Below are 25,673 nucleotides of genomic sequence, written 5' to 3'. Positions count from 1 at the left end.
CAGAGGAAAACATTTCCAATGCGTCTGGCAGGGAGAAACTGAACCTGGAGAACAACTTTGTCAGGAGCTGGCACCTGCACCTTACACACACACGGGTTTGCAGCACATCTAAATGGCCAAGCTCTTTCTTAGGCAAGTTGAAAGCTGCTGTCAGAAGGTTGTGCTCCTTGTCAGATGGAAGCAGCAGCACGCACATAGCAGTTTGGCAAGCACTAAAGAGCCACAGAAGAGTGTGGCCTAGCAAAATGAAACAGGAAAAAGCATTTGCTACATGTGCCCTTGTTGTCGCCTAACAACAGGTAGCAGCATAAACCAGATGCGGGTGAAGTTCTTGCAGGCGACAGCTAACGTCAAATGAGCAAGCGAGCTTACCACAGATGCGGTCCTCTGGCAGTCTGAAAGCTTTGCGCACAAGCCGGATTGTAAGCGCCTCCCTTGGCCTTTTGGCAGTGCTCGTGCATTGCGAGCACTAGGCGTGAATGGTCACTATCCCACACACACGTTTCGTTGTGCCCGTTGCCAAGCGCTCTGGAGCACTGTTTATGACGAAAGCGGAACACCTCTTGCCGTTCCATTCTCAGAGCTCCTCAGTTAAGCAATCTGTGACTGTTGGTGCGAATGCCAGAGGAAAACATTTCCAATGTGTCTGGCAGGGAGAAACTGAACCTGGAGAACAACTTTGTCAGGAGCTTGCACCTGCACCTTACACACACACAGATTTGCAGCACATCTAAATGGCCAAGCTCTTTCTTAGGCAAGTTGAAAGCTGCTGTCAGAAGGTTGTGCTCCTTGTCAGATGGAAGCAGCAGCACGCACATAGCAGTTTGGCAAGCACTAAAGAGCCACAGAAGAGTGTGGCCTAGCAAAATGAAACAGGAAAAAGCATTTGCTACATGTGCCCTTGTTGTCGCCTAACAACAGGTAGCAGCATAAACCAGATGCGGGTGAAGTTCTTGCAGGCGACAGCTAACGTCAAATGAGCAAGCGGGCTTACCACAGATGCGGTCCTCTGGCAGTCTGAAAGCTTTGCGCACAAGCCGGATTGTAAGCGCCTCCCTTGGCCTTTTGGCAGTGCTCGTGCATTGCGAGCACTAGGCGTGAATGGTCACTATCCCACACACACGTTTCGTTGTGCCCGTTGCCAAACGCTCTGGAGCACTGTTTATGACGAAAGCGGAACACCTCTTGCTGTTCCATTCTCAGAGCTCCTCAGTTAAGCAATCTGCGACTCTTGCTGCGAATGCCAGAGGAAAACATTTCCAATGCATCTGGCAGATAGAAACTGAACCTGGAGAACAACTTTGTCAGGAGCTGGCACCTGCACCTTACACACACACGGGTTTGCAGCACATCTAAATGGCCAAGCTCTTTCTTAGGCAAGTTGAAAGCTGCTGTCAGAAGGTTGTGCTCCTTGTCAGATGGAAGCAGCAGCATGCACATAGCAGTTTGGCAAGCACTAAAGAGCCACAGAAGAGTGTGGCCTAGCAAAATGAAACAGGAAAAAGCATTTGCTACATGTGCCCTTGTTGTCGCCTAACAACAGGTAGCAGCATAAACCAGATGCGGGTGAAGTTCTTGCAGGCGACAGCTAACGTCAAATGAGCAAGCAGGCTTACCACAGATGCGGTCCTCTGGCAGTCTGAAAGCTTTGCGCACAAGCCGGATTCCAAGTTCCTCCCTTGGCCTTTTGGCAGTGCTCGTGCATTGCGAGCACTAGGCGTGAATGGTCACTATCCCACACACACGTTTCGTTGTGCCCGTTGCCAAACGCTCTGGAGCACTGTTTATGACGAAAGCGGAACACCTCTTGCCGTTCCATTCTCAGAGCTCCTCAGTTAAGCAATCTACGACTCTTGGTGCGAATGCAAGAGGAAAACATTTCCAATGTGTCTGGCAGGGAGAAACTGAACCTGGAGAACAACTTTGTCAGGAGCTTGCACCTGCACCTTACACACACACAGATTTGCAGCACATCTAAATGGCCAAGCTCTTTCTTAGGCAAGTTGAAAGCTGCTGTCAGAAGGTTGTGCTCCTTGTCAGATGGAAGCAGCAGCACGCACATAGCAGTTTGGCAAGCACTAAAGAGCCACAGAAGAGCGTGGCATAGCAAAATGAAACAGGAAAAAGCATTTGCTACATGTGCCCTTGTTGTCGCCTAACAACAGGTAGCAGCATAAACCAGATGCGGGTGAAGTTCTTGCAGGCGACAGCTAACGTCAAATGAGCAAGCGGGCTTACCACAGATGCGGTCCTCTGGCAGTCTGAAAGCTTTGCGCACAAGCCGGATTGTAAGCGCCTCCCTTGGCCTTTTGGCAGTGCTCGTGCATTGCGAGCACTAGGCGTGAATGGTCACTATCCCACACACACGTTTCGTTGTGCCCGTTGCCAAGCGCTCTGGAGCACTGTTTATGACGAAAGCGGAACACCTCTTGCCGTTCCATTCTCAGAGCTCCTCAGTTAAGCAATCTGTGACTGTTGGTGCGAATGCCAGAGGAAAACATTTCCAATGTGTCTGGCAGGGAGAAACTGAACCTGGAGAACAACTTTGTCAGGAGCTGGCACCTGCACCTTACACACACACGGGTTTGCAGCACATCTAAATGGCCAAGCTCTTTCTTAGGCAAGTTGAAAGCTGCTGTCAGAAGGTTGTGCTCCTTGTCAGATGGAAGCAGCAGCACGCACATAGCAGTTTGGCAAGCACTAAAGAGCCACAGAAGAGTGTGGCCTAGCAAAATGAAACAGGAAAAAGCATTTGCTACATGTGCCCTTGTTGTCGCCTAACAACAGGTAGCAGCATAAACCAGATGCGGGTGAAGTTCTTGCAGGCGACAGCTAACGTCAAATGAGCAAGCGGGCTTACCACAGATGCGGTCCTCTGGCAGTCTGAAAGCTTTGCGCACAAGCCGGATTGTAAGCGCCTCCCTTGGCCTTTTGGCAGTGCTCGTGCATTGCGAGCACTAGGCGTGAATGGTCACTATCCCACACACACGTTTCGTTGTGCCCGTTGCCAAACGCTCTGGAGCACTGTTTATGACGAAAGCGGAACACCTCTTGCTGTTCCATTCTCAGAGCTCCTCAGTTAAGCAATCTGCGACTCTTGCTGCGAATGCCAGAGGAAAACATTTCCAATGCATCTGGCAGATAGAAACTGAACCTGGAGAACAACTTTGTCAGGAGCTGGCACCTGCACCTTACACACACACGGGTTTGCAGCACATCTAAATGGCCAAGCTCTTTCTTAGGCAAGTTGAAAGCTGCTGTCAGAAGGTTGTGCTCCTTGTCAGATGGAAGCAGCAGCATGCACATAGCAGTTTGGCAAGCACTAAAGAGCCACAGAAGAGTGTGGCCTAGCAAAATGAAACAGGAAAAAGCATTTGCTACATGTGCCCTTGTTGTCGCCTAACAACAGGTAGCAGCATAAACCAGATGCGGGTGAAGTTCTTGCAGGCGACAGCTAACGTCAAATGAGCAAGCAGGCTTACCACAGCTGCGGTCCTCTGGCAGTCTGAAAGCTTTGCGCACAAGCCGGATTCCAAGTTCCTCCCTTGGCCTTTTGGCAGTGCTCGTGCATTGCGAGCACTAGGCGTGAATGGTCACTATCCCACACACACGTTTCGTTGTGCCCGTTGCCAAACGCTCTGGAGCACTGTTTATGACGAAAGCGGAACACCTCTTGCTGTTCCATTCTCAGAGCTCCTCAGTTAAGCAATCTGCGACTCTTGCTGCGAATGCCAGAGGAAAACATTTCCAATGTGTCTGGCAGATAGAAACTGAACCTGGAGAACAACTTTGTCAGGAGCTGGCACCTGCACCTTACACACACACGGGTTTGCAGCACATCTAAATGGCCAAGCTCTTTCTTAGGCAAGTTGAAAGCTGCTGTCAGAAGGTTGTGCTCCTTGTCAGATGGAAGCAGCAGCATGCACATAGCAGTTTGGCAAGCACTAAAGAGCCACAGAAGAGTGTGGCCTAGCAAAATGAAACAGGAAAAAGCATTTGCTACATGTGCCCTTGTTGTCGCCTAACAACAGGTAGCAGCATAAACCAGATGCGGGTGAAGTTCTTGCAGGCGACAGCTAACGTCAAATGAGCAAGCAGGCTTACCACAGATGCGGTCCTCTGGCAGTCTGAAAGCTTTGCGCACAAGCCGGATTCCAAGTTCCTCCCTTGGCCTTTTGGCAGTGCTCGTGCATTGCGAGCACTAGGCGTGAATGGTCACTATCCCACACACACGTTTCGTTGTGCCCGTTGCCAAACGCTCTGGAGCACTGTTTATGACGAAAGCGGAACACCTCTTGCCGTTCCATTCTCAGAGCTCCTCAGTTAAGCAATCTACGACTCTTGGTGCGAATGCAAGAGGAAAACATTTCCAATGTGTCTGGCAGGGAGAAACTGAACCTGGAGAACAACTTTGTCAGGAGCTTGCACCTGCACCTTACACACACACAGATTTGCAGCACATCTAAATGGCCAAGCTCTTTCTTAGGCAAGTTGAAAGCTGCTGTCAGAAGGTTGTGCTCCTTGTCAGATGGAAGCAGCAGCACGCACATAGCAGTTTGGCAAGCACTAAAGAGCCACAGAAGAGCGTGGCATAGCAAAATGAAACAGGAAAAAGCATTTGCTACATGTGCCCTTGTTGTCGCCTAACAACAGGTAGCAGCATAAACCAGATGCGGGTGAAGTTCTTGCAGGCGACAGCTAACGTCAAATGAGCAAGCGGGCTTACCACAGATGCGGTCCTCTGGCAGTCTGAAAGCTTTGCGCACAAGCCGGATTGTAAGCGCCTCCCTTGGCCTTTTGGCAGTGCTCGTGCATTGCGAGCACTAGGCGTGAATGGTCACTATCCCACACACACGTTTCGTTGTGCCCGTTGCCAAGCGCTCTGGAGCACTGTTTATGACGAAAGCGGAACACCTCTTGCCGTTCCATTCTCAGAGCTCCTCAGTTAAGCAATCTGTGACTGTTGGTGCGAATGCCAGAGGAAAACATTTCCAATGTGTCTGGCAGGGAGAAACTGAACCTGGAGAACAACTTTGTCAGGAGCTGGCACCTGCACCTTACACACACACGGGTTTGCAGCACATCTAAATGGCCAAGCTCTTTCTTAGGCAAGTTGAAAGCTGCTGTCAGAAGGTTGTGCTCCTTGTCAGATGGAAGCAGCAGCACGCACATAGCAGTTTGGCAAGCACTAAAGAGCCACAGAAGAGTGTGGCCTAGCAAAATGAAACAGGAAAAAGCATTTGCTACATGTGCCCTTGTTGTCGCCTAACAACAGGTAGCAGCATAAACCAGATGCGGGTGAAGTTCTTGCAGGCGACAGCTAACGTCAAATGAGCAAGCGGGCTTACCACAGATGCGGTCCTCTGGCAGTCTGAAAGCTTTGCGCACAAGCCGGATGCTAAGCGCCTCCCTTGGCCTTTTGGCAGTGCTCGTGCATTGCGAGCACTAGGCGTGAATGGTCACTATCCCACACACACGTTTCGTTGTGCCCGTTGCCAAACGCTCTGGAGCACTGTTTATGACGAAAGCGGAACACCTCTTGCCGTTCCATTCTCAGAGCTCCTCAGTTAAGCAATCTGCGACTCTTGCTGCGAATGCCAGAGGAAAACATTTCCAATGCATCTGGCAGATAGAAACTGAACCTGGAGAACAACTTTGTCAGGAGCTGGCACCTGCACCTTACACACACACGGGTTTGCAGCACATCTAAATGGCCAAGCTCTTTCTTAGGCAAGTTGAAAGCTGCTGTCAGAAGGTTGTGCTCCTTGTCAGATGGAAGCAGCAGCACGCACATAGCAGTTTGGCAAGCACTAAAGAGCCACAGAAGAGTGTGGCCTAGCAAAATGAAACAGGAAAAAGCATTTGCTACATGTGCCCTTGTTGTCGTCTAACAACAGGTAGCAGCATAAACCAGATGCGGGTGAAGTTCTTGCAGGCGACAGCTAACGTCAAATGAGCAAGCAGGCTTACCACAGATGCGGTCCTCTGGCAGTCTGAAAGCTTTGCGCACAAGCCGGATTCCAAGTTCCTCCCTTGGCCTTTTGGCAGTGCTCGTGCATTGCGAGCACTAGGCGTGAATGGTCACTATCCCACACACACGTTTCGTTGTGCCCGTTGCCAAGCGCTCTGGAGCACTGTTTATGACGAAAGCGGAACACCTCTTGCCGTTCCATTCTCAGAGCTCCTCAGTTAAGCAATCTGCGACTCTTGCTGCGAATGCCAGAGGAAAACATTTCCAATGTATCTGGCAGATAGAAACTGAACCTGGAGAACAACTTTGTCAGGAGCTGGCACCTGCACCTTACACACACACGGGTTAGCAGCACATCTAAATGGCCAAGCTCTTTCTTAGGCAAGTTGAAAGCTGCTGTCAGAAGGTTGTGCTCCTTGTCAGATGGAAGCAGCAGCACGCACATAGCAGTTTGGCAAGCACTAAAGAGCCACAGAAGAGTGTGGCCTAGCAAAATGAAACAGGAAAAAGCATTTGCTACATGTGCCCTTGTTGTCGCCTAACAACAGGTAGCAGCATAAACCAGATGCGGGTGAAGTTCTTGCAGGCGACAGCTAGCGTCAAATGAGCAAGCGGGCTTACCACAGATGCGGTCCTCTGGCAGTCTGAAAGCTTTGCGCACAAGCCGGATTGTAAGCGCCTCCCTTGGCCTTTTGCCAGTGCTCGTGCATTGCGAGCACTAGGCGTGAATGGTCACTATCCCACACACACGTTTCGTTGTGCCCGTTGCCAAGCGCTCTGGAGCACTGTTTATGACGAAAGCGGAACACCTCTTGCCGTTCCATTCTCAGAGCTCCTCAGTTAAGCAATCTGCGACTCTTGCTGCGAATGCCAGAGGAAAACATTTCCAATGCGTCTGGCAGATAGAAACTGAACCTGGAGAACAACTTTGTCAGGAGCTGGCACCTGCACCTTACACACACACGGGTTTGCAGCACATCTAAATGGCCAAGCTCTTTCTTAGGCAAGTTGAAAGCTGCTGTCAGAAGGTTGTGCTCCTTGTCAGATGGAAGCAGCAGCACGCACATAGCAGTTTGGCAAGCACTAAAGAGCCACAGAAGAGCGTGGCCTAGCAAAATGAAACAGGAAAAAGCATTTGCTACATGTGCCCTTGTTGTCGCCTAACAACAGGTAGCAGCATAAACCAGATGCGGGTGAAGTTCTTGCAGGCGACAGCTAACGTCAAATGAGCAAGCGGGCTTACCACAGCTGCGGTCCTCTGGCAGTCTGAAAGCTTTGCGCACAAGCCGGATTGTAAGCGCCTCCCTTGGCCTTTTGGCAGTGCTCGTGCATTGCGAGCACTAGGCGTGAATGGTCACTATCCCACACACACGTTTCGTTGTGCCCGTTGCCAAGCGCTCTGGAGCACTGTTTATGACGAAAGCGGAACACCTCTTGCCGTTCCATTCTCAGAGCTCCTCAGTTAAGCAATCTGTGACTGTTGGTGCGAATGCCAGAGGAAAACATTTCCAATGTGTCTGGCAGGGAGAAACTGAACCTGGAGAACAACTTTGTCAGGAGCTTGCACCTGCACCTTACACACACACAGATTTGCAGCACATCTAAATGGCCAAGCTCTTTCTTAGGCAAGTTGAAAGCTGCTGTCAGAAGGTTGTGCTCCTTGTCAGATGGAAGCAGCAGCACGCACATAGCAGTTTGGCAAGCACTAAAGAGCCACAGAAGAGTGTGGCCTAGCAAAATGAAACAGGAAAAAGCATTTGCTACATGTGCCCTTGTTGTCGCCTAACAACAGGTAGCAGCATAAACCAGATGCAGGTGAAGTTCTTGCAGGTGACAGCTAACGTCAAATGAGCAAGCCGGCTTACCACAGATGCGGTCCTCTGGCAGTCTGAAAGCTTTGCGCACAAGCCGGATTGTAAGCGCCTCCCTTGGCCTTTTGGCAGTGCTCGTGCATTGCGAGCACTAGGCGTGAATGGTCACTATCCCGCACACACGTTTTGTTGTGCCCGTTGCCAAGCGCTCTGGAGCACTGTTTATGACGAAAGCGGAACACCTCTTGCCGTTCCATTCTCAGAGCTCCTCAGTTAAGCAATCTGTGACTGTTGGTGCGAATGCCAGAGGAAAACATTTCCAATGCGTCTGGCAGGGAGAAACTGAACCTGGAGAACAACTTTGTCAGGAGCTGGCACCTGCACCTTACACACACACGGGTTTGCAGCACATCTAAATGGCCAAGCTCTTTCTTAGGCAAGTTGAAAGCTGCTGTCAGAAGGTTGTGCTCCTTGTCAGATGGAAGCAGCAGCACGCACATAGCAGTTTGGCAAGCACTAAAGAGCCACAGAAGAGTGTGGCCTAGCAAAATGAAACAGGAAAAAGCATTTGCTACATGTGCCCTTGTTGTCGCCTAACAACAGGTAGCAGCATAAACCAGATGCGGGTGAAGTTCTTGCAGGCGACAGCTAACGTCAAATGAGCAAGCGAGCTTACCACAGATGCGGTCCTCTGGCAGTCTGAAAGCTTTGTGCACAAGCCGGATTGTAAGCGCCTCCCTTGGCCTTTTGGCAGTGCTCGTGCATTGCGAGCACTAGGCGTGAATGGTCACTATCCCACACACACGTTTCGTTGTGCCCGTTGCCAAGCGCTCTGGAGCACTGTTTATGACGAAAGCGGAACACCTCTTGCCGTTCCATTCTCAGAGCTCCTCAGTTAAGCAATCTGTGACTGTTGGTGCGAATGCCAGAGGAAAACATTTCCAATGTGTCTGGCAGGGAGAAACTGAACCTGGAGAACAACTTTGTCAGGAGCTTGCACCTGCACCTTACACACACACAGATTTGCAGCACATCTAAATGGCCAAGCTCTTTCTTAGGCAAGTTGAAAGCTGCTGTCAGAAGGTTGTGCTCCTTGTCAGATGGAAGCAGCAGCACGCACATAGCAGTTTGGCAAGCACTAAAGAGCCACAGAAGAGTGTGGCCTAGCAAAATGAAACAGGAAAAAGCATTTGCTACATGTGCCCTTGTTGTCGCCTAACAACAGGTAGCAGCATAAACCAGATGCAGGTGAAGTTCTTGCAGGTGACAGCTAACGTCAAATGAGCAAGCCGGCTTACCACAGCTGCGGTGCTCTGGCAGTCAGAAAGCTTTGTGCACAAGCCGGATTGTAAGCGCCTCCCTTGGCCTTTTGGCAGTGCTCGTGCATTGCGAGCACTAGGCGTGAATGGTCACTATCCCGCACACACGTTTCGTTGTGCCCGTTGCCAAGCGCTCTGGAGCACTGTTTATGACGAAAGCGGAACACCTCTTGCCGTTCCATTCTCAGAGCTCCTCAGTTAAGCAATCTGCGACTCTTGCTGCGAATGCCAGAGGAAAACATTTCCAATGTGTCTGGCAGGGAGAAACTGAACCTGGAGAACACCTTTGTCAGGAGCTTTCACCTGCACCTTACACACACACAGATTTGCAGCACATCTAAATGGCCAAGCTCTTTCTTAGGCAAGTTGAAAGCTGCTGTCAGAAGGTTGTGCTCCTTGTCAGATGGAAGCAGCAGCACGCACATAGCAGTTTGGCAAGCACTAAAAAGCCACAGAAGAGTGTGGCCTAGCAAAATGAAACAGGAAAAAGCATTTGCTACATGTGCCCTTGTTGTCGCCTAACAACAGGTAGCAGCATAAACCAGATGCGGGTGAAGTTCTTGCAGGCGACAGCTAACGTCAAATGAGCAAGCGGGCTTACCACAGATGCGGTCCTCTGGCAGTCTGAAAGCTTTGCGCACAAGCCGGATTGTAAGCGCCTCCCTTGGCCTTTTGGCAGTGCTCGTGCATTGCGAGCACTAGGCGTGAATGGTCACTATCCCACACACACGTTTCGTTGTGCCCGTTGCCAAGCGCTCTGGAGCACTGTTTATGACGAAAGCGGAACACCTCTTGCCGTTCCATTCTCAGAGCTCCTCAGTTAAGCAATCTATGACTCTTGGTGCGAATGCCATTGGAAAACATTTCCAATGTGTCTGGCAGGGAGAAACTGAACCTGGAGAACAACTTTGTCAAGAGCTTGCACCTGCACCTTACACACACACAGATTTGCAGCACATCTAAATGGCCAAGCTCTTTCTTAGGCAAGTTGAAAGCTGCTGTCAGAAGGTTGTGCTCCTTGTCAGATGGAAGCAGCAGCACGCACATAGCAGTTTGGCAAGCACTAAAGAGCCACAGAAGAGTGTGGCCTAGCAAAATGAAACAGGAAAAAGCATTTGCTACATGTGCCCTTGTTGTCGCCTAACAACAGGTAGCAGCATAAACCAGATGCGGGTGAAGTTCTTGCAGGCGACAGCTAACGTCAAATGAGCAAGCGGGCTTACCACAGATGCGGTCCTCTGGCAGTCTGAAAGCTTTGCGCACAAGCCGGATTCTAAGCGCCTCCCTTGGCCTTTTGGCAGTGCTCGTGCATTGCGAGCACTAGGCGTGAATGGTCACTATCCCACACACACGTTTCGTTGTGCCCGTTGCCAAGCGCTCTGGAGCACTGTTTATGACGAAAGCGGAACACCTCTTGCCGTTCCATTCTCAGAGCTCCTCAGTTAAGCAATCTGCGACTCTTGCTGCGAATGCCAGAGGAAAACATTTCCAATGCGTCTGGCAGATAGAAACTGAACCTGGAGAACAACTTTGTCAGGAGCTGGCACCTGCACCTTACACACACACAGATTTGCAGCACATCTAAATGGCCAAGCTCTTTCTTAGGCAAGTTGAAAGCTGCTGTCAGAAGGTTGTGCTCCTTGTCAGATGGAAGCAGCAGCACGCACATAGCAGTTTGGCAAGCACTAAAGAGCCACAGAAGAGCGTGGCCTAGCAAAATGAAACAGGAAAAAGCATTTGCTACATGTGCCCTTGTTGTCGCCTAACAACAGGTAGCAGCATAAACCAGATGCGGGTGAAGTTCTTGCAGGCGACAGCTAACGTCAAATGAGCAAGCGGGCTTACCACAGATGCGGTCCTCTGGCAGTCTGAAAGCTTTGCGCACAAGCCGGATTGTAAGCGCCTCCCTTGGCCTTTTGGCAGTGCTCGTGCATTGCGAGCACTAGGCGTGAATGGTCACTATCCCACACACACGTTTCGTTGTGCCCGTTGCCAAGCGCTCTGGAGCACTGTTTATGACGAAAGCGGAACACCTCTTGCCGTTCCATTCTCAGAGCTCCTCAGTTAAGCAATCTGTGACTGTTGGTGCGAATGCCAGAGGAAAACATTTCCAATGTGTCTGGCAGGGAGAAACTGAACCTGGAGAACAACTTTGTCAGGAGCTTGCACCTGCACCTTACACACACACAGATTTGCAGCACATCTAAATGGCCAAGCTCTTTCTTAGGCAAGTTGAAAGCTGCTGTCAGAAGGTTGTGCTCCTTGTCAGATGGAAGCAGCAGCACGCACATAGCAGTTTGGCAAGCACTAAAGAGCCACAGAAGAGTGTGGCCTAGCAAAATGAAACAGGAAAAAGCATTTGCTACATGTGCCCTTGTTGTCGCCTAACAACAGGTAGCAGCATAAACCAGATGCAGGTGAAGTTCTTGCAGGTGACAGCTAACGTCAAATGAGCAAGCCGGCTTACCACAGATGCGGTCCTCTGGCAGTCTGAAAGCTTTGCGCACAAGCCGGATTGTAAGCGCCTCCCTTGGCCTTTTGGCAGTGCTCGTGCATTGCGAGCACTAGGCGTGAATGGTCACTATCCCGCACACACGTTTTGTTGTGCCCGTTGCCAAGCGCTCTGGAGCACTGTTTATGACGAAAGCGGAACACCTCTTGCCGTTCCATTCTCAGAGCTCCTCAGTTAAGCAATCTGTGACTGTTGGTGCGAATGCCAGAGGAAAACATTTCCAATGCGTCTGGCAGGGAGAAACTGAACCTGGAGAACAACTTTGTCAGGAGCTGGCACCTGCACCTTACACACACACGGGTTTGCAGCACATCTAAATGGCCAAGCTCTTTCTTAGGCAAGTTGAAAGCTGCTGTCAGAAGGTTGTGCTCCTTGTCAGATGGAAGCAGCAGCACGCACATAGCAGTTTGGCAAGCACTAAAGAGCCACAGAAGAGTGTGGCCTAGCAAAATGAAACAGGAAAAAGCATTTGCTACATGTGCCCTTGTTGTCGCCTAACAACAGGTAGCAGCATAAACCAGATGCGGGTGAAGTTCTTGCAGGCGACAGCTAACGTCAAATGAGCAAGCGGGCTTACCACAGATGCGGTCCTCTGGCAGTCTGAAAGCTTTGCGCACAAGCCGGATTGTAAGCGCCTCCCTTGGCCTTTTGGCAGTGCTCGTGCATTGCGAGCACTAGGCGTGAATGGTCACTATCCCACACACACGTTTCGTTGTGCCCGTTGCCAAGCGCTCTGGAGCACTGTTTATGACGAAAGCGGAACACCTCTTGCCGTTCCATTCTCAGAGCTCCTCAGTTAAGCAATCTGTGACTGTTGGTGCGAATGCCAGAGGAAAACATTTCCAATGTGTCTGGCAGGGAGAAACTGAACCTGGAGAACAACTTTGTCAGGAGCTTGCACCTGCACCTTACACACACACAGATTTGCAGCACATCTAAATGGCCAAGCTCTTTCTTAGGCAAGTTGAAAGCTGCTGTCAGAAGGTTGTGCTCCTTGTCAGATGGAAGCAGCAGCACGCACATAGCAGTTTGGCAAGCACTAAAGAGCCACAGAAGAGTGTGGCCTAGCAAAATGAAACAGGAAAAAGCATTTGCTACATGTGCCCTTGTTGTCGCCTAACAACAGGTAGCAGCATAAACCAGATGCAGGTGAAGTTCTTGCAGGTGACAGCTAACGTCAAATGAGCAAGCCGGCTTACCACAGCTGCGGTCCTCTGGCAGTCTGAAAGCTTTGCGCACAAGCCGGATTGTAAGCGCCTCCCTTGGCCTTTTGGCAGTGCTCGTGCATTGCGAGCACTAGGCGTGAATGGTCACTATCCCGCACACACGTTTCGTTGTGCCCGTTGCCAAGCGCTCTGGAGCACTGTTTATGACGAAAGCGGAACACCTCTTGCCGTTCCATTCTCAGAGCTCCTCAGTTAAGCAATCTGCGACTCTTGCTGCGAATGCCAGAGGAAAACATTTCCAATGTGTCTGGCAGGGAGAAACTGAACCTGGAGAACACCTTTGTCAGGAGCTTTCACCTGCACCTTACACACACACAGATTTGCAGCACATCTAAATGGCCAAGCTCTTTCTTAGGCAAGTTGAAAGCTGCTGTCAGAAGGTTGTGCTCCTTGTCAGATGGAAGCAGCAGCACGCACATAGCAGTTTGGCAAGCACTAAAAAGCCACAGAAGAGTGTGGCCTAGCAAAATGAAACAGGAAAAAGCATTTGCTACATGTGCCCTTGTTGTCGCCTAACAACAGGTAGCAGCATAAACCAGATGCGGGTGAAGTTCTTGCAGGCGACAGCTAACGTCAAATGAGCAAGCGGGCTTACCACAGATGCGGTCCTCTGGCAGTCTGAAAGCTTTGCGCACAAGCCGGATTGTAAGCGCCTCCCTTGGCCTTTTGGCAGTGCTCGTGCATTGCGAGCACTAGGCGTGAATGGTCACTATCCCACACACACGTTTCGTTGTGCCCGTTGCCAAGCGCTCTGGAGCACTGTTTATGACGAAAGCGGAACACCTCTTGCCGTTCCATTCTCAGAGCTCCTCAGTTAAGCAATCTATGACTCTTGGTGCGAATGCCATTGGAAAACATTTCCAATGTGTCTGGCAGGGAGAAACTGAACCTGGAGAACAACTTTGTCAAGAGCTTGCACCTGCACCTTACACACACACAGATTTGCAGCACATCTAAATGGCCAAGCTCTTTCTTAGGCAAGTTGAAAGCTGCTGTCAGAAGGTTGTGCTCCTTGTCAGATGGAAGCAGCAGCACGCACATAGCAGTTTGGCAAGCACTAAAGAGCCACAGAAGAGTGTGGCCTAGCAAAATGAAACAGGAAAAAGCATTTGCTACATGTGCCCTTGTTGTCGCCTAACAACAGGTAGCAGCATAAACCAGATGCGGGTGAAGTTCTTGCAGGCGACAGCTAACGTCAAATGAGCAAGCGGGCTTACCACAGATGCGGTCCTCTGGCAGTCTGAAAGCTTTGCGCACAAGCCGGATTGTAAGCGCCTCCCTTGGCCTTTTGGCAGTGCTCGTGCATTGCGAGCACTAGGCGTGAATGGTCACTATCCCACACACACGTTTCGTTGTGCCCGTTGCCAAGCGCTCTGGAGCACTGTTTATGACGAAAGCGGAACACCTCTTGCCGTTCCATTCTCAGAGCTCCTCAGTTAAGCAATCTGTGACTGTTGGTGCGAATGCCAGAGGAAAACATTTCCAATGCGTCTGGCAGATAGAAACTGAACCTGGAGAACAACTTTGTCAGGAGCTGGCACCTGCACCTTACACACACACAGATTTGCAGCACATCTAAATGGCCAAGCTCTTTCTTAGGCAAGTTGAAAGCTGCTGTCAGAAGGTTGTGCTCCTTGTCAGATGGAAGCAGCAGCACGCACATAGCAGTTTGGCAAGCACTAAAGAGCCACAGAAGAGCGTGGCCTAGCAAAATGAAACAGGAAAAAGCATTTGCTACATGTGCCCTTGTTGTCGCCTAACAACAGGTAGCAGCATAAACCAGATGCGGGTGAAGTTCTTGCAGGCGACAGCTAACGTCAAATGAGCAAGCGGGCTTACCACAGATGCGGTCCTCTGGCAGTCTGAAAGCTTTGCGCACAAGCCGGATTGTAAGCGCCTCCCTTGGCCTTTTGGCAGTGCTCGTGCATTGCGAGCACTAGGCGTGAATGGTCACTATCCCACACACACGTTTCGTTGTGCCCGTTGCCAAGCGCTCTGGAGCACTGTTTATGACGAAAGCGGAACACCTCTTGCCGTTCCATTCTCAGAGCTCCTCAGTTAAGCAATCTGTGACTGTTGGTGCGAATGCCAGAGGAAAACATTTCCAATGTGTCTGGCAGGGAGAAACTGAACCTGGAGAACAACTTTGTCAGGAGCTTGCACCTGCACCTTACACACACACAGATTTGCAGCACATCTAAATGGCCAAGCTCTTTCTTAGGCAAGTTGAAAGCTGCTGTCAGAAGGTTGTGCTCCTTGTCAGATGGAAGCAGCAGCACGCACATAGCAGTTTGGCAAGCACTAAAGAGCCACAGAAGAGTGTGGCCTAGCAAAATGAAACAGGAAAAAGCATTTGCTACATGTGCCCTTGTTGTCGCCTAACAACAGGTAGCAGCATAAACCAGATGCAGGTGAAGTTCTTGCAGGTGACAGCTAACGTCAAATGAGCAAGCCGGCTTACCACAGATGCGGTCCTCTGGCAGTCTGAAAGCTTTGCGCACAAGCCGGATTGTAAGCGCCTCCCTTGGCCTTTTGGCAGTGCTCGTGCATTGCGAGCACTAGGCGTGAATGGTCACTATCCCGCACACACGTTTTGTTGTGCCCGTTGCCAAGCGCTCTGGAGCACTGTTTATGACGAAAGCGGAACACCTCTTGCCGTTCCATTCTCAGAGCTCCTCAGTTAAGCAATCTGTGACTGTTGGTGCGAATGCCAGAGGAAAACATTTCCAATGCGTCTGGCAGGGAGAAACTGAACCTGGAGAACAACTTTGTCAGGAGCTGGCACCTGCACCTTACACACACACGGGTTTGCAGCACATCTAAATGGCCAAGCTCTTTCTTAGGCAAGTTGAAAGCTGCTGTCAGAAGGTTGTGCTCCTTGTCAGATGGAAGCAGCAGCACGCACATAGCAGTTTGGCAAGCACTAAAGAGCCACAGAAGAGTGTGGCCTAGCAAAATGAAACAGGAAAAAGCATTTGCTACATGTGCCCTTGTTGTCGCCTAACAACAGGTAGCAGCATAAACCAGATGCGGGTGAAGTTCTTGCAGGCGACAGCTAACGTCAAATGAGCAAGCGGGCTTACCACAGATGCGGTCCTCTGGCAGTCTGAAAGCTTTGCGCACAAGCCGGATTGTAAGCGCCTCCCTTGGCCTTTTGGCAGTGCTCGTGCATTGCGAGCACTAGGCGTGAATGGTCACTATCCCACACACACGTTTCGTTGTGCCCGTTGCCAAGCGCTCTGGAGCACTGTTTATGACGAAAGCGGAACACCTCTTGCCGTTCCATTCTCAGAGCTCCTCAGTTAAGCAATCTGTGACTGTTGGTGCGAATGCCAGAGGAAAACATTTCCAATGTGTCTGGCAGGGAGAAACTGAACCTGGAGAACAACTTTGTCAGGAGCTTGCACCTGCACCTTACACACACACAGATTTGCAGCACATCTAAATGGCCAAGCTCTTTCTTAGGCAAGTTGAAAGCTGCTGTCAGAAGGTTGTGCTCCTTGTCAGATGGAAGCAGCAGCACGCACATAGCAGTTTGGCAAGCACTAAAGAGCCACAGAAGAGTGTGGCCTAGCAAAATGAAACAGGAAAAAGCATTTGCTACATGTGCCCTTGTTGTCGCCTAACAACAGGTAGCAGCATAAACCAGATGCAGGTGAAGTTCTTGCAGGTGACAGCTAACGTCAAATGAGCAAGCCGGCTTACCACAGCTGCGGTCCTCTGGCAGTCTGAAAGCTTTGCGCACAAGCCGGATTGTAAGCGCCTCCCTTGGCCTTTTGGCAGTGCTCGTGCATTGCGAGCACTAGGCGTGAATGGTCACTATCCCGCACACACGTTTCGTTGTGCCCGTTGCCAAGCGCTCTGGAGCACTGTTTATGACGAAAGCGGAACACCTCTTGCCGTTCCATTCTCAGAGCTCCTCAGTTAAGCAATCTGCGACTCTTGCTGCGAATGCCAGAGGAAAACATTTCCAATGTGTCTGGCAGGGAGAAACTGAACCTGGAGAACACCTTTGTCAGGAGCTTTCACCTGCACCTTACACACACACAGATTTGCAGCACATCTAAATGGCCAAGCTCTTTCTTAGGCAAGTTGAAAGCTGCTGTCAGAAGGTTGTGCTCCTTGTCAGATGGAAGCAGCAGCACGCACATAGCAGTTTGGCAAGCACTAAAAAGCCACAGAAGAGTGTGGCCTAGCAAAATGAAACAGGAAAAAGCATTTGCTACATGTGCCCTTGTTGTCGCCTAACAACAGGTAGCAGCATAAACCAGATGCGGGTGAAGTTCTTGCAGGCGACAGCTAACGTCAAATGAGCAAGCGGGCTTACCACAGATGCGGTCCTCTGGCAGTCTGAAAGCTTTGCGCACAAGCCGGATTGTAAGCGCCTCCCTTGGCCTTTTGGCAGTGCTCGTGCATTGCGAGCACTAGGCGTGAATGGTCACTATCCCACACACACGTTTCGTTGTGCCCGTTGCCAAGCGCTCTGGAGCACTGTTTATGACGAAAGCGGAACACCTCTTGCCGTTCCATTCTCAGAGCTCCTCAGTTAAGCAATCTATGACTCTTGGTGCGAATGCCATTGGAAAACATTTCCAATGTGTCTGGCAGGGAGAAACTGAACCTGGAGAACAACTTTGTCAAGAGCTTGCACCTGCACCTTACACACACACAGATTTGCAGCACATCTAAATGGCCAAGCTCTTTCTTAGGCAAGTTGAAAGCTGCTGTCAGAAGGTTGTGCTCCTTGTCAGATGGAAGCAGCAGCACGCACATAGCAGTTTGGCAAGCACTAAAGAGCCACAGAAGAGTGTGGCCTAGCAAAATGAAACAGGAAAAAGCATTTGCTACATGTGCCCTTGTTGTCGCCTAACAACAGGTAGCAGCATAAACCAGATGCGGGTGAAGTTCTTGCAGGCGACAGCTAACGTCAAATGAGCAAGCGGGCTTACCACAGATGCGGTCCTCTGGCAGTCTGAAAGCTTTGCGCACAAGCCGGATTGTAAGCGCCTCCCTTGGCCTTTTGGCAGTGCTCGTGCATTGCGAGCACTAGGCGTGAATGGTCACTATCCCACACACACGTTTCGTTGTGCCCGTTGCCAAGCGCTCTGGAGCACTGTTTATGACGAAAGCGGAACACCTCTTGCCGTTCCATTCTCAGAGCTCCTCAGTTAAGCAATCTGTGACTGTTGGTGCGAATGCCAGAGGAAAACATTTCCAATGCGTCTGGCAGATAGAAACTGAACCTGGAGAACAACTTTGTCAGGAGCTGGCACCTGCACCTTACACACACACGGGTTTGCAGCACATCTAAATGGCCAAGCTCTTTCTTAGGCAAGTTGAAAGCTGCTGTCAGAAGGTTGTGCTCCTTGTCAGATGGAAGCAGCAGCACGCACATAGCAGTTTGGCAAGCACTAAAGAGCCACAGAAGAGTGTGGCCTAGCAAAATGAAACAGGAAAAAGCATTTGCTACATGTGCCCTTGTTGTCGCCTAACAACAGGTAGCAGCATAAACCAGATGCGGGTGAAGTTCTTGCAGGCGACAGCTAACGTCAAATGAGCAAGCGGGCTTACCACAGATGCGGTCCTCTGGCAGTCTGAAAGCTTTGCGCACAAGCCGGATTGTAAGCGCCTCCCTTGGCCTTTTGGCAGTGCTCGTGCATTGCGAGCACTAGGCGTGAATGGTCACTATCCCACACACACGTTTTGTTGTGCCCGTTGCCAAGCGCTCTGGAGCACTGTTTATGACGAAAGCGGAACACCTCTTGCCGTTCCATTCTCAGAGCTCCTCAGTTAAGCAATCTGTGACTGTTGGTGCGCATGCCAGAGGAAAACATTTCCAATGTGTCTGGCAGGGAGAAACTGAACCTGGAGAACAACTTTGTCAGGAGCTTGCACCTGCACCTTACACACACACAGGTTTGCAGCACATCTAAATGGCCAAGCTCTTTCTTAGGCAAGTTGAAAGCTGCTGTCAGAAGGTTGTGCTCCTTGTCAGATGGAAGCAGCAGCACGCACATAGCAGTTTGGCAAGCACTAAAGAGCCACAGAAGAGTGTGGCCTAGCAAAATGAAACAGGAAAAAGCATTTGCTACATGTGCCCTTGTTGTCGCCTAACAACAGGTAGCAGCATAAACCAGATGCGGGTGAAGTTCTTGCAGGCGACAGCTAACGTCAAATGAGCAAGCGGGCTTACCACAGATGCGGTCCTCTGGCAGTCTGAAAGCTTTGCGCACAAGCCGGATTGTAAGCGCCTCCCTTGGCCTTTTGGCAGTGCTCGTGCATTGCGAGCACTAGGCGTGAATGGTCACTATCCCACACACACGTTTCGTTGTGCCCGTTGCCAAGCGCTCTGGAGCACTGTTTATGACGAAAGCGGAACACCTCTTGCCGTTCCATTCTCAGAGCTCCTCAGTTAAGCAATCTATGACTCTTGCTGCGAATGCCAGAGGAAAACATTTCCAATGCGTCTGGCAGATAGAAACTGAACCTGGAGAACAACTTTGTCAGGAGCTGGCACCTGCACCTTACACACACACGGGTTTGCAGCACATCTAAATGGCCAAGCTCTTTCTTAGGCAAGTTGAAAGCTGCTGTCAGAAGGTTGTGCTCCTTGTCAGATGGAAGCAGCAGCACGCACATAGCAGTTTGGCAAGCACTAAAGAGCCACAGAAGAGCGTGGCATAGCAAAATGAAACAGGAAAAAGCATTTGCTACATGTGCCCTTGTTGTCGCCTAACAACAGGTAGCAGCATAAACCAGATGCGGGTGAAGTTCTTGCAGGCGACAGCTAACGTCAAATGAGCAAGCCGGCTTACCACAGCTGCGGTCCTCTGGCAGTCTGAAAGCTTTGCGCACAAGCCGGATTGTAAGCGCCTCCCTTGGCCTTTTGGCAGTGCTCGTGCATTGCGAGCACTAGGCGTGAATGGTCACTATCCCGCACACACGTTTTGTTGTGCCCGTTGCCAAGCGCTCTGGAGCACTGTTTATGACGAAAGCGGAACACCTCTTGCCGTTCCATTCTCAGAGCTCCTCAGTTAAGCAATCTGCGACTCTTGCTGCGAATGCCAGAGGAAAACATTTCCAATGTGTCTGGCAGGGAGAAACTGAACCTGGAGAACACCTTTGTCAGGAGCTTTCACCTGCACCTTACACACACACAGATTTGCAGCACATCTAAATGGCCAAGCTCTTTCTTAGGCAAGTTGAAAGCTGCTGTCAGAAGGTTGTGCTCCTTGTCAGATGGAAGCAGCAGCACGCACATAGCAGTTTGGCAAGCACTAAAAAGCCACAGAAGAGTGTGGCCTAGCAAAATGAAACAGGAAAAAGCATTTGCTACATGTGCCCTTGTTGTCGCCTAACAACAGGTAGCAGCATAAACCAGATGCGGGTGAAGTTCTTGCAGGCGACAGCTAACGTCAAATGAGCAAGCGGGCTTACCACAGATGCGGTCCTCTGGCAGTCTGAAAGCTTTGCGCACAAGCCGGATTGTAAGCGCCTCCCTTGGCCTTTTGGCAGTGCTCGTGCATTGCGAGCACTAGGCGTGAATGGTCACTATCCCGCACACACGTTTCGTTGTGCCCGTTGCCAAGCGCTCTGGAGCACTGTTTATGACGAAAGCGGAACACCTCTTGCCGTTCCATTCTCAGAGCTCCTCAGTTAAGCAATCTATGACTCTTGCTGCGAATGCCAGAGGAAAACATTTCCAATGCGTCTGGCAGATAGAAACTGAACCTGGAGAACAACTTTGTCAGGAGCTGGCACCTGCACCTTACACACACACGGGTTTGCAGCACATCTAAATGGCCAAGCTCTTTCTTAGGCAAGTTGAAAGCTGCTGTCAGAAGGTTGTGCTCCTTGTCAGATGGAAGCAGCAGCACGCACATAGCAGTTTGGCAAGCACTAAAGAGCCACAGAAGAGCGTGGCATAGCAAAATGAAACAGGAAAAAGCATTTGCTACATGTGCCCTTGTTGTCGCCTAACAACAGGTAGCAGCATAAACCAGATGCGGGTGAAGTTCTTGCAGGCGACAGCTAACGTCAAATGAGCAAGCCGGCTTACCACAGCTGCGGTCCTCTGGCAGTCTGAAAGCTTTGCGCACAAGCCGGATTGTAAGCGCCTCCCTTGGCCTTTTGGCAGTGCTCGTGCATTGCGAGCACTAGGCGTGAATGGTCACTATCCCGCACACACGTTTTGTTGTGCCCGTTGCCAAGCGCTCTGGAGCACTGTTTATGACGAAAGCGGAACACTTCTTGCCGTTCCATTCTCAGAGCTCCTCAGTTAAGCAATCTGCGACTCTTGCTGCGAATGCCAGAGGAAAACATTTCCAATGTGTCTGGCAGGGAGAAACTGAACCTGGAGAACACCTTTGTCAGGAGCTTTCACCTGCACCTTACACACACACAGATTTGCAGCACATCTAAATGGCCAAGCTCTTTCTTAGGCAAGTTGAAAGCTGCTGTCAGAAGGTTGTGCTCCTTGTCAGATGGAAGCAGCAGCACGCACATAGCAGTTTGGCAAGCACTAAAGAGCCACAGAAGAGTGTGGCCTAGCAAAATGAAACAGGAAAAAGCATTTGCTACATGTGCCCTTGTTGTCGCCTAACAACAGGTAGCAGCATAAACCAGATGCAGGTGAAGTTCTTGCAGGTGACAGCTAACGTCAAATGAGCAAGCCGGCTTACCACAGCTGCGGTGCTCTGGCAGTCAGAAAGCTTTGCGCACAAGCCGGATTGTAAGCGCCTCCCTTGGCCTTTTGGCAGTGCTCGTGCATTGCGAGCACTAGGCGTGAATGGTCACTATCCCGCACACACGTTTTGTTGTGCCCGTTGCCAAGCGCTCTGGAGCACTGTTTATGACGAAAGCGGAACACCTCTTGCCGTTCCATTCTCAGAGCTCCTCAGTTAAGCAATCTGCGACTCTTGCTGCGAATGCCAGAGGAAAACATTTCCAATGTGTCTGGCAGGGAGAAACTGAACCTGGAGAACACCTTTGTCAGGAGCTTTCACCTGCACCTTACACACACACAGATTTGCAGCACATCTAAATGGCCAAGCTCTTTCTTAGGCAAGTTGAAAGCTGCTGTCAGAAGGTTGTGCTCCTTGTCAGATGGAAGCAGCAGCACGCACATAGCAGTTTGGCAAGCACTAAAAAGCCACAGAAGAGTGTGGCCTAGCAAAATGAAACAGGAAAAAGCATTTGCTACATGTGCCCTTGTTGTCGCCTAACAACAGGTAGCAGCATAAACCAGATGCGGGTGAAGTTCTTGCAGGCGACAGCTAACGTCAAATGAGCAAGCGGGCTTACCACAGATGCGGTCCTCTGGCAGTCTGAAAGCTTTGCGCACAAGCCGGATTGTAAGCGCCTCCCTTGGCCTTTTGGCAGTGCTCGTGCATTGCGAGCACTAGGCGTGAATGGTCACTATCCCGCACACACGTTTCGTTGTGCCCGTTGCCAAGCGCTCTGGAGCACTGTTTATGACGAAAGCGGAACACCTCTTGCCGTTCCATTCTCAGAGCTCCTCAGTTAAGCAATCTGTGACTGTTGGTGCGAATGCCAGAGGAAAACATTTCCAATGTGTCTGGCAGGGAGAAACTGAACCTGGAGAACAACTTTGTCAGGAGCTTGCACCTGCACCTTACACACACACAGATTTGCAGCACATCTAAATGGCCAAGCTCTTTCTTAGGCAAGTTGAAAGCTGCTGTCAGAAGGTTGTGCTCCTTGTCAGATGGAAGCAGCAGCACGCACATAGCAGTTTGGCAAGCACTAAAGAGCCACAGAAGAGTGTGGCCTAGCAAAATGAAACAGGAAAAAGCATTTGCTACATGTGCCCTTGTTGTCGCCTAACAACAGGTAGCAGCATAAACCAGATGCAGGTGAAGTTCTTGCAGGTGACAGCTAACGTCAAATGAGCAAGCCGGCTTACCACAGCTGCGGTGCTCTGGCAGTCAGAAAGCTTTGTGCACAAGCCGGATTGTAAGCGCCTCCCTTGGCCTTTTGGCAGTGCTCGTGCATTGCGAGCACTAGGCGTGAATGGTCACTATCCCGCACACACGTTTCGTTGTGCCCGTTGCCAAGCGCTCTGGAGCACTGTTTATGACGAAAGCGGAACACCTCTTGCCGTTCCATTCTCAGAGCTCCTCAGTTAAGCAATCTGCGACTCTTGCTGCGAATGCCAGAGGAAAACATTTCCAATGTGTCTGGCAGGGAGAAACTGAACCTGGAGAACACCTTTGTCAGGAGCTTGCACCTGCACCTTACACACACACAGATTTGCAGCACATCTAAATGGCCAAGCTCTTTCTTAGGCAAGTTGAAAGCTGCTGTCAGAAGGTTGTGCTCCTTGTCAGATGGAAGCAGCAGCACGCACATAGCAGTTTGGCAAGCACTAAAAAGCCACAGAAGAGTGTGGCCTAGCAAAATGAAACAGGAAAAAGCATTTGCTACATGTGCCCTTGTTGTCGCCTAACAACAGGTAGCAGCATAAACCAGATGCGGGTGAAGTTCTTGCAGGCGACAGCTAACGTCAAATGAGCAAGCGGGCTTACCACAGATGCGGTCCTCTGGCAGTCTGAAAGCTTTGCGCACAAGCCGGATTGTAAGCGCCTCCCTTGGCCTTTTGGCAGTGCTCGTGCATTGCGAGCACTAGGCGTGAATGGTCACTATCCCACACACACGTTTCGTTGTGCCCGTTGCCAAGCGCTCTGGAGCACTGTTTATGACGAAAGCGGAACACCTCTTGCCGTTCCATTCTCAGAGCTCCTCAGTTAAGCAATCTGCGACTCTTGCTGCGAATGCCAGAGGAAAACATTTCCAATGTGTCTGGCAGGGAGAAACTGAACCTGGAGAACACCTTTGTCAGGAGCTTTCACCTGCACCTTACACACACACAGATTTGCAGCACATCTAAATGGCCAAGCTCTTTCTTAGGCAAGTTGAAAGCTGCTGTCAGAAGGTTGTGCTCCTTGTCAGATGGAAGCAGCAGCACGCACATAGCAGTTTGGCAAGCACTAAAGAGCCACAGAAGAGCGTGGCCTAGCAAAATGAAACAGGAAAAAGCATTTGCTACATGTGCCCTTGTTGTCGCCTAACAACAGGTAGCAGCATAAACCAGATGCGGGTGAAGTTCTTGCAGGCGACAGCTAACCTCAAATGAGCAAGCGGGCTTACCACAGATGCGGTCCTCTGGCAGTCTGAAAGCTTTGCGCACAAGCCGGATTCCAAGTGCCTCCCTTGGCCTTTTGGCAGTGCTCGTGCATTGCGAGCACTAGGCGTGAATGGTCACTATCCCGCACACACGTTTCGTTGTGCCCGTTGCCAAGCGCTCTGGAGCACTGTTTATGACGAAAGCGGAACACCTCTTGCCGTTCCATTCTCAGAGCTCCTCAGTTAAGCAATCTGTGACTGTTGGTGCGAATGCCAGAGGAAAATATTTCCAATGTGTCTGGCAGGGAGAAACTGAACCTGGAGAACAACTTTGTCAGGAGCTTGCACCTGCACCTTACACACACACAGATTTGCAGCACATCTAAATGGCCAAGCTCTTTCTTAGGCAAGTTGAAAGCTGCTGTCAGAAGGTTGTGCTCCTTGTCAGATGGAAGCAGCAGCACGCACATAGCAGTTTGGCAAGCACTAAAGAGCCACAGAAGAGTGTGGCCTAGCAAAATGAAACAGGAAAAAGCATTTGCTACATGTGCCCTTGTTGTCGCCTAACAACAGGTAGCAGCATAAACCAGATGCGGGTGAAGTTCTTGCAGGCGACAGCTAACGTCAAATGAGCAAGCGGGCTTACCACAGATGCGGTCCTCTGGCAGTCTGAAAGCTTTGCGCACAAGCCGGATTGTAAGCGCCTCCCTTGGCCTTTTGGCAGTGCTCGTGCATTGCGAGCACTAGGCGTGAATGGTCACTATCCCACACACACGTTTCGTTGTGCCCGTTGCCAAGCGCTCTGGAGCACTGTTTATGACGAAAGCGGAACACCTCTTGCCGTTCCATTCTCAGAGCTCCTCAGTTAAGCAATCTATGACTCTTGGTGCGAATGCCATTGGAAAACATTTCCAATGTGTCTGGCAGGGAGAAACTGAACCTGGAGAACAACTTTGTCAGGAGCTTGCACCTGCACCTTACACACACACAGATTTGCAGCACATCTAAATGGCCAAGCTCTTTCTTAGGCAAGTTGAAAGCTGCTGTCAGAAGGTTGTGCTCCTTGTCAGATGGAAGCAGCAGCACGCACATAGCAGTTTGGCAAGCACTAAAGAGCCACAGAAGAGTGTGGCCTAGCAAAATGAAACAGGAAAAAGCATTTGCTACATGTGCCCTTGTTGTCGCCTAACAACAGGTAGCAGCATAAACCAGATGCGGGTGAAGTTCTTGCAGGCGACAGCTAACGTCAAATGAGCAAGCGGGCTTACCACAGATGCGGTCCTCTGGCAGTCTGAAAGCTTTGCGCACAAGCCGGATTGTAAGCGCCTCCCTTGGCCTTTTGGCAGTGCTCGTGCATTGCGAGCACTAGGCGTGAATGGTCACTATCCCACACACACGTTTTGTTGTGCCCGTTGCCAAGCGCTCTGGAGCACTGTTTATGACGAAAGCGGAACACCTCTTGCCGTTCCATTCTCAGAGCTCCTCAGTTAAGCAATCTGTGACTGTTGGTGCGAATGCCAGAGGAAAACATTTCCAATGCGTCTGGCAGATAGAAACTGAACCTGGAGAACAACTTTGTCAGGAGCTGACACCTGCACCTTACACACACACGGGTTTGCAGCACATCTAACTGGCCAAGCTCTTTCTTAGGCAAGTTGAAAGCTGCTGTCAGAAGGTTGTGCTCCTTGT

Source organism: Poecile atricapillus, chromosome 5 (genome assembly GCF_030490865.1).
Source record: "Poecile atricapillus isolate bPoeAtr1 chromosome 5, bPoeAtr1.hap1, whole genome shotgun sequence".
In the NCBI taxonomy this organism is placed as follows: Eukaryota; Metazoa; Chordata; class Aves; order Passeriformes; family Paridae; genus Poecile; species Poecile atricapillus.
This window is presented reverse-complemented; position numbering follows the sequence as displayed.